The sequence below is a fragment of the Hyperolius riggenbachi genome, chromosome 6 (genome assembly GCF_040937935.1).
Source record: "Hyperolius riggenbachi isolate aHypRig1 chromosome 6, aHypRig1.pri, whole genome shotgun sequence".
Lineage (NCBI taxonomy): Eukaryota > Metazoa > Chordata > Amphibia > Anura > Hyperoliidae > Hyperolius > Hyperolius riggenbachi.
The window spans coordinates 389562924-389572259 of record NC_090651.1 but is presented as its reverse complement, the minus strand read 5'-3'; the positions used below and the strand labels follow the sequence as shown (position 1 = coordinate 389572259).

General features: G+C 51.6%; 1 long non-coding RNA gene across 1 annotated transcript in view; it reads left to right on the top strand.

Annotated features, from left to right (window-relative positions):
- Positions 1–7546: 7546 nt before the first annotated feature.
- LOC137522009 (uncharacterized) overlaps positions 7547–9336 on the top strand; it is a 205068-nt gene continuing 203278 nt past the window's right edge. The window contains exon 1 of the long non-coding RNA XR_011022252.1: positions 7547–7639. This is a non-coding gene — a long non-coding RNA (uncharacterized lncRNA). The remainder of the gene's footprint in view (positions 7640–9336) is intronic.

Here is a 9336-nt window from a genome sequence, read left to right as displayed (position 1 = left end):
AGGAGTCCTGCTCTTATCTGGGGGAGTGGTCCCGCTCTTATCTGGAGGAGGAGTTCTGCTCTTATCTGGGGGAGTCCTGCTCTTATCTGGGGGAGTGGTCCCGCTCTTATCTGGGGGAGGAGTTCTACTCTGATCTGGGGGAGGAGTCCTGCACTTATCTGGGGGAGTGGTCCTGCTCTTATCTGGAGGAGTCCCGCTCTTATCTGGAGGAGTTCTGCTCTTATCTGGGGGGAGTCCCGCACTTATCTGGGGGAGTGGCCCCGCTCTTATCTGGGGAGGAGTTCTACTCTGATCTGGGGGAGGAGTCCTGCTCTTATCTGGGGGAGCGGTCCTGCTCTTATCTTGGGCAGCACAGACAGGCAGCCATACTCTATGGATATTGTACAGAACATGAAGTAATTGGAGAAGTAAAAACGTATTTTCCAGGTGAAAACCTAATGAGAAGAATCAGTAATCATGCACAGATCATACAGTAAAATGTTCTTATCACAGCACGCTTGTTACCAGCCCCTGGAGGGAACAATGGCCTCCGGCGGTGTGATTAGTGCGGAGCATAAAGCTGTACCGGATATTTATACACCTCCGTTCCCCGCGCTGCCGGATCTCGCATTGTTAGTGAGGTGAGCAGGGGACAGTGCCGCCACTAGCACACGTCTCATAGTACATGCGGCTGCTTCACAGAAATTCCCTTCCATAAAGTCAGCATGACCCAGAGATCTGAACACAGAAAGCATGGAGCTGTCAGCAGAGTGGGCGGGGCTTCCCCAGCCATCAGCTGATCCCGCCCATCTCCTACCTCTGCTGTGCAGCACATGGAGGAGGTGTGTTCAAAGGGAATGACAAGGTGGTGCTACCTTCAAGCTCCTCCCTCACTACCTCAGGCGGGTGATGATTGGATAAGGGGAGGAGCCTGCATGACTTGCAGTTCTCCCAGGCAAGCAGCATTGAATATTGACACAGGAAGAGAGCTTTGCAAGCCCAGCCAGTCTGGTAATTTAAATGAACAATGCATTTGTGTAATGCAAAGAAAAAGTGTGCTGCAAGTAAAGGTGTTCCACAGAATAAGCATTCTGTACTCTAAACACAGTGCTGTTGCCATGGTTGCAATTTGAGCTTAATGTTATTTTGAAACTGGATATTTCCCTTTAAAGTGGATCCGAGATAAACTTTTACTCATTGCATAGTTGTGTTCCTTACATATAGTTTATAGGGCATTCCTCAAGCCAAATACTTGTTTTGTTTTAATGCTCTAATTCCCTATAAACTGAACAAGCCTCGCCCACAGCTTTTTAGAGTGCCTTGGCACTGTAGCAATGGCTTATGGGAGCTCAGTCTGGGCAGGAGGAGGTTACTAGCCAGAGATCTCTGAGGCAGAGGGGAGGAGGGAGGAGGAGAGGGGAGTGAAGTTTTCACAGGCTGAGGGCTGGAGATGCAGAGCAGCTTGCCTGTGTGTAATGATCACAAGCAGAACATGACCGCCCTCACAGGAAGAAATAATCATATACTATTGAAGCTGTTTTCAGCTAGATTTGTTGTGTAAACTATCTAAACTTTAGATAATATATATAGACAAGTTACTTGTTATAGTTAGTTTTTCATTTCGGATCTGTTTTAATAACTTTGCCCTCCTGTACAGCCAACGCAAGCAGTGCTCCAACATTTAGTCATGTGACCAGCAGGAGGCGACCCAGAGCAATGGCTCAAGTAGAAAGGGCTTCTGCTCACTCATTCATCTTTTAGAACAGGGATCCCAAAACTTTTTTGGTCAAGGGTCAGGTCAGCATACTTCAAATTGCTGAGGGGCCAGAGTATACATAAAATGATGTTGAAAAACATTATATTGAATCTAGGTATTGATTCCCCCCAATGATGCCCCGGAGGAGACCTCCCAGCAGCAGCCATTCAGTCATGTGGCCTGAAGAACATCTTTGTGCAGCAGACAGTGAGGCATACCCAGGTGACAACCTGCCATCTACTTGGACAGCAGTGTCACCTGATGCAGAAATGGATTGGAAGTCAGTGAGTGACTGCTTGCAGACTTCTACAATATTATGTGGGTGGCTGGTGCCAGCATTGCTATTCTATATGCGGGTCGCCAATACTTAAAGGTGCAGTGGGCCACATCTATAAGTTGTACATTTTGTGTTTGGGGGGCCAGGGAAAAAGCCTCGGGGGGCCGCATTCGTTTTAGAGATTTCACAGAGCAGTATTGGGGGAGGGAAGGAGGAAAACCATCGGGTCCAAAATCACAGCTCAGCTTCCTTAATTATTCCTTTAAAATTCCGGATAATTATTCTTAATTTAGCCAGTGTGATAATCTGAAATCCAAATAACATGCAGTGATGCACTAGCTGAAGTTGAAATCAGGCTCACCATGGGAGTGGCTGCTGTGTATTATGCATTACACAGAGTCCTGGCAGCCTGGTGAGGGGTTGTTCTGATGTCAGAGCTGCATGACTTGTCAGATACAGCCAACAATAAGGCCCCCCAATAGAATACTATGTACCCCTATTTCCCCAACACATAAAATATATCCCCCATCATGAAACAGTGTTACCCCACAATGCTCTAATATCCACCTCCCAAAGCCCATCCAACATAAACACCTTCCTAACATGAAAAACTGTAACCTGCACCCATAAGCACACCAAACTCCTCCCCCTCCATGTCCTACCTAGCAGCCACGCCCTTCCACATCTCTCCTCATCCTCAATCCGCCCCTTCCTCAATATTTAAGACCCAAAAAACACCAAATACCCCGTATCAGCACTGAATGGAACGGTGCAAACAGTGGCGTACCTAGAGATTGTGGGGCCCCATAGTAAAACGTTCATGGGGCCATCAGATGGAGGCACTCTTGAGCAATGCCACCTGCCCCTACCCTATAGATAGGAGTTAACTGGGCAATTTAAATTGTCATGCAATCAACACTGTACATAGTCCATGGGCACATGGACAAATCATAGGGTGCAGGACCACAAGAAAGCTATATAGTGAACACATCAAGTACCACCTGGGCCCCTCCACTCCAGGGCCCCATAGCATCTGCTATAGCTATTGCTACGCCTTTGGGTGCAAACATGGCATAGTCCTGTCCTTACATTCTTGTGTCCATCAAGTCTAACCTCACAAGTCATCTCCATGATTAGATGAAGGAATCTCCTTCACGCGGTGCGACGCAGTGCGCCAGAAGTGCCCAAATCACTGCAATGCTGACGCAAGGCTGCCGCATGACGCAGGCAGTGCACACGACGGGAGCGCGGTGTGACGCAGTGCGCCAGAAGTGCCCAAATCACCGCAATGCCGACGCAAGGCTGCCGCATGACGCAGGCAGTGCACACGACGGGAGCGCGGTGTGACGCAGTGTGCCAGAAGTGCCCAAATCACTGCAATGCTGACGCAAGGCTGCCGCATGACGCAGGCAGTGCACACGACGGGAGCGCGGTGTGACGCAGTGCGCCAGAAGTGCCCAAATCACCGCAATGCCGACGCAAGGCTACCGCATGACGCAGGCAGTGCACACGACGGGAGCGCGGTGTGACGCAGTGCGCCAGAAGTGCCCAAATCACTGCAATGCCGACACAAGGCTGCCGCATGACGCAGGCAGTGCACACGACGGGAGCGCGGTGTGACGCAGTGCGCCAGAAGTGCCCAAATCACTGCAATGCCGACGCAAGGCTGCCGCATGACGCAGGCAGTGCACACGACGGGAGCGCGGTGCGACGCAGTGCGCCAGAAGTGCCCAAATCACTGCAATGCCGACGCAAGGCTGCCGCATGACGCAGGCAGTGCACACGACGGGAGCGCGGTGCGACGCAGTGCGCCAGAAGTGCCCAAATCACTGCAATGCCGACGCAAGGCTGCCGTGTGAGGGTAGCATGGTGGGACGCAGTGCTAATGTGCGGACAGGCGGGAATCCCAGTGACGTACCTCCATCCCAGCAGAGAGTGCGTCACTAGCCAGGGGGCGGGCCTACGCAAATGACCCTGTCACTGCGCCGCAGTGCAAACATCAAGTGTAAAATCTGCCTGAGGGCCCCTTTCCACTAGTAATCGCTAACGTTCGCGCTAAACGCTAGCGATTGCGATTCAGCAAAGTCCTAAAATTTCCTGGCGAGATCGCGATCTTGCTATGCAATGCACTGCATAGCAAAATTGCGTCAAAAATCGATCCGCGGCACAAACGCGCTTGAGTAAAAAACGAATCGCGGTAGTGGAAATTACCTACCGTGATTCCTATGTTAAAATGCAAACCGTAGCGATTTAAAAATCACTAGCGATTTGCGATTTTGAGATTCAGCATCGCAATCGCCGCTAGTGGAAAAGGGCCAAAAATTTGTAAACTGTGGAAAAAAAAAACACCTCTCTTCTTTCCAGTCATATGAAAAAATGAATCCTGCATAAAAGTAAAGTTCAGTGTATCTTTTCCATAGGTGGTCCTGGTGGGTGGTGTGTGTTGGGGGGCGGGGTGTAAGGCCTCTTTTTCCACAAACTGGTGATAGGCAGTGAAATGCCTCTCAAACTCTCACAACTGCTCGCTGCTGCCTGGTAACTGCTCGCTGCTGCCTGGTAACTGCTCGCTGCTGCCTGGTAACTGCTCACAGCTGCCTGGTAACTGCTCGCTGCTGCCTGGTAACTGCTCACAGCTGCCTGGTAACTGCTCGCTGCTGCCTGGTAACTGCTCACAGCTGCCTGGTAACTGCTCGCTGCTGCCTGGTAACTGCTCACAGCTGCCTGGTAACTGCTCGCTGCTGCCTGGTAACTGCTCACAGCTGCCTGGTAACTGCTCGCTGCTGCCTGGTAACTGCTCGCTGCTGCCTGGTAACTGCTCGCTGCTGCCTGGTAACTGCTCGCTGCTGCCTGGTAACTGCTCGCTGCTGCCTGGTAACTGCTCGCTGCTGCCTGGCAACTGCTCGTTGCTGCCTGGTAACTGCTCGCTGCTGCCTGGTAACTGCTCGCTGCTGCCTGGTAACTGCTCGCTGCTGCTGCCTGGTAACTGCTCGCTGCTGCCTGGTAACTGCTCGCTGCTGCCTGGTAACTGCTCGCTGCTGCCTGGTAACTGCTCACAGCTGCCTGGTAACTGCTCGCTGCTGCCTGGTAACTGCTCACAGCTGCCTGGTAACTGCTCGCTGCTGCCTGGTAACTGCTCACAGCTGCCTGGTAACTGCTCGCTGCTGCCTGGTAACTGCTCACAGCTGCCTGGTAACTGCTCGCTGCTGCCTGGTAACTGCTCACAGCTGCCTGGTAACTGCTCGCTGCTGCCTGGTAACTGCTCACAGCTGCCTGGTAACTGCTCGCTGCTGCCTGGTAACTGCTCGCTGCTGCCTGGTAACTGCTCGCTGCTGCCTGGTCACTGCTCGCTGCTGCCTGGTAACTGCTCGCTGCTGCCTGGTAACTGCTCGCTGCTGCCTGGCAACTGCTCGTTGCTGCCTGGTAACTGCTCGCTGCTGCCTGGTAACTGCTCGCTGCTGCCTGGTAACTGCTCGCTGCTGCTGCCTGGTAACTGCTCGCTGCTGCCTGGTAACTGCTCGCTGCTGCCTGGTAACTGCTCGCTGCTGCCTGGTAACTGCTCGCTGCTGCCTGGTAACTGCTCGCTGCTGCCTGGTAACTGCTCGCTGCTGCCTGGTAACTGCTCGCTGCTGCCTGGTAACTGCTCGCTGCTGCCTGGTAACTGCTCGTTGCTGCTTGGTAACTGCTTGTTGCTGCCTGGTAACTGCTTGTTGCTGCTTGGTAACTGCTCGTTGCTGCCTGGTAACTGCTCGCTGCTGCCTGGTAACTGCTCGCTGCTGCCTGGTAACTGCTCGCTGCTGCCTGGTAACTGCTCGCTGCTGCCTGGCAACTGCTCGCTGCTGCCTGGTAACTGCTTGCTGCTGCCTGGTAACTGCTCGCTGCTGCCTGGTAACTGCTCGCTGCTGCCTGGTAACTGCTCGCTGCTGCCTGGTAACTGCTCGCTGCTGCCTGGTAACTACTCGCTGCTGCCTGGTAACTGCTCGCTGCTGCCTGGTAACTGCTTGCTGAGCACACAGCTCAACAGTTAGTGTAAAACAGGCCTTAGGGCCCTTTCACACGAGCAGTTGATAGGCAGTGAAAAGCCTGTCGAACTCTAACAACTGCTTATTGCTGCCTGCTAACTGCTCGCTGCTGCTTGGCAACTGCTAGGGGAGCACACAGTTCAACTGCCTGTGTGAAAGGGTCCTTACAAGTAAAATTACCGACTAGTGAGGTAAATACCTCAGGACATGTCAAGAAATGGCAATTCACAAAGATTAAGGCATTAATTAAGTAAATGAAGTAAGGGCCGGTGCACACCTGAAAGCGCTAGCGTAATCACAAACGCTCAGGGATTTTACAAGTGATTGTTCAAAGCCATTCCAGGCATGTGCCCAGCGATTTTATAGTTATAACTAGCGATTTTTGGAGCGATTTTTGGAGCGATTTTTTTCTTTTTGATACTTTACAACTGCTAGTGTACTGGTTTTTTACAAAAATGCTCAGAACTCCTCTCTGATTTAGCGCTTTTTAGAGCGATTTTCCCCTTTCCTACACTTAACACTGAGGCTGAATCCCCTCAGAAATCCTGCAGGAGCCGCGTTTGGGAACATCACATGGCTCTGGTGTGCTCCATCCCATAGAGAAACGTTAGCCAAGCGATTTGGAAAGCGATGGTGTTTTATAAAGCACTCAGAAGCGCTCTAGGGGCTTGATTCACAAATCCATAACTCTTATCACGGTCGTGCTACCGATTTGCGCGCGCTATAACGCACGTAACGGTTTTCGCGCGCAATCACAAATTTCCGCGTAAAAATGGCCGTGTTTTTGTGCAAAAATGTGAAAACCGTTACGCATGTTATAGTGCGCACAAAACTCTTGTGCGACCGTGATAAGAGTTACCACAGCTTTGTGAATGACGCCCGAAGTGTGCACCAGTCCTAAGAGTGTTCGGTATGTTTCCCTCCAGCTCTGACCAGCCGGTTACTCTCACTCTCCATGTGGTAACATAGACAGATGTAGCAGCCAATAGGGAGAGCCAGACAGCCCTGCTGCTCATCCCATCTCATCCGATGCTCTGGAGGGCGGGACTTAAGCGTGGCAGAGCAGGAAACATGTAAACAGGCCTTTCTGTATCCCTTTAGATGTGCAGATCTGTATACTGATACACAGGAGAGCTCCCTCTAGTTAGCACAGATACACATCTAAAGGGATGCCAGGGATGGACTGGACAGGAACTAGAATGGCTCATACACAGATTTGTAAGAGAAGGTAGCTTGCTGCCTGACCTACTCCACAGCAGTGAGACTACCGGGCAGGGCTTGGGGTATTGAAGCATGTGATTTTTTTGAGGGGGGGGGGGGGGGGTATATTACGAATGTATAAAATACTGAATATTGTACCAGCCTGAATGATTTTACTGCAGTACTGCCTTTAGTGAATTGAGGCCAGTGTGTTCTGCTTTCTCTGCTCGTCGATGAGCAGAAAGGGATTGAGATTTAATAATGAAGAATTATCAGAACTGATCCTCTCTTCCTGCTGCCCTTTTCTAGGGTCCTGTGATTAGGAGTAGCAGTGACTGTGATCACATGACAGATATCAGAAGGCTCAGCCAGACTCAGACTCCAAGGACAGCCCACTTGTGACATAAGGTATGACCTCTCTATACAGCCAAACACTAGGGGGCAGTAAAATATCTTACAGCAGCAGTGTAACAGAGGCTACAATACTCTACTCGGGCTGCCATCAGAGGGGTGCAGGAAATCCTCTGATATTTGAGCCCATGTTGGCAACCTGAGATGTTCTGTTGTACAGGGGACCCTCAAGGGCCCTAAAGTGTTTTATTATCCTTATATTGATTCTTACAGTGGTTCCATGGTCTGATTCTGTTTTTTGAGTGTCTTAATGTTGCATATGTTTTTTTTGTTTTTTAATTAGTTGGTAGAGGAAGGATCGTAATTTATTTTTTTTTAAACTTTATATATGACTGTCACCAAGTGGCAAGCAGTGTACATTACAAATCTTGTTTATGGAGAATTCTGGGCTCTAATTATGGGTACGAGTGAAATCGCCGCCGGGAGACTTGGGCGCAGGATACAGCCGATATACAGCTTATGCTGCTGCACAAGTCTCGGCGGCGGTAATTACTATTCCCCCTTCAGGCCCATGTGGATAGTGGAGAATTATGTAATTCAGCTCCCAGCTATTGCTGACGGCCAAATTACAGTGTTATATGTAACTTCAGCTCCATCTTCTGACGGCACCAAAGTTACTCCCTGTGCGCCGCTATAGACGTAATTCCTATTACCATCTATGGTGGCGCTGGCTGCACCCAAATCTCCTGCGCTGGATTTGATGTGATCTCTAATTACACCTCTGATGCCTTCACTGTGGTTAGCAGAAATTTCAGGCAGAGCCCACACTTCCTGCCTGCCAGGCCTCTGATTGGACCTAGTAGTACCAAGGGAAGGGTGTTCTGGGGTCTCTATTTACAAACAGAAGCCGGGAGTCCTGCACTAGTTGGCCTCCTGGTCACCCTGAAACAAGAGCAGCAGTGATTTGTAGCCACACGCTTGCTTTCAGCTCCGGTTTACTTTGGCACTGGATATCGGCACGGCAAGGATCCACAAACTCCCCTGACCCATTCTTAATCCTTTTACCCAGCCTCACCTGGACCTCACCTCCTGCCCTGCACCTGACCCCGGCCACCTCCTTGTCTAATGTGGACCCTGTAACAGCCCCCAGTCCCTTACCCAGCCTAACCTGGACCTCACCTCCTGCCCTGTTCCTGACCCCGGCCACCTCCTTGTCTAATGTGGACCCTGTAACAGCCCCCAGCCCCTTACCCAGCCTAACCTGGACCTCACCTCCTGCCCTGTTCCTGACCCCGGCCACCTCCTTGTCTAATGTGGACCCTGTAACAGCCCCCAGCCCCTTACCCAGCCTAACCTGGACCTCACCTCCTGCCCTGTTCCTGACCCCGGCCACCTCCTTGTCTAGCGCTAATCTGGACCCTGTAACAGCCCCCAGCCCCTTACCCAGCCTAACCTGGACCTCACCTCCTGCCCTGTACCTGACCTCGGCCACCTCCTTGTCTAACGCTAATCTGGACCCTGTAACAGCCCCCAGCCCCTTACCCAGCCTCACCTGGACCTCACCTCCTGCCCCGTACCTGACCCCGGCCACCTCCTTGTCTAACGCTAATCTGGACCCTGTAACAGCCCCCAGCCCCTTACCCAGCCTAACCTGGACCTCACCTCCTGCCCTGTACCTGACCCCGGCCACCTCCTTGTCTAACGCTAATCTGGACCCTGTAACAGCCCCCAGCCCCTTACCCAGCCTCACCTGG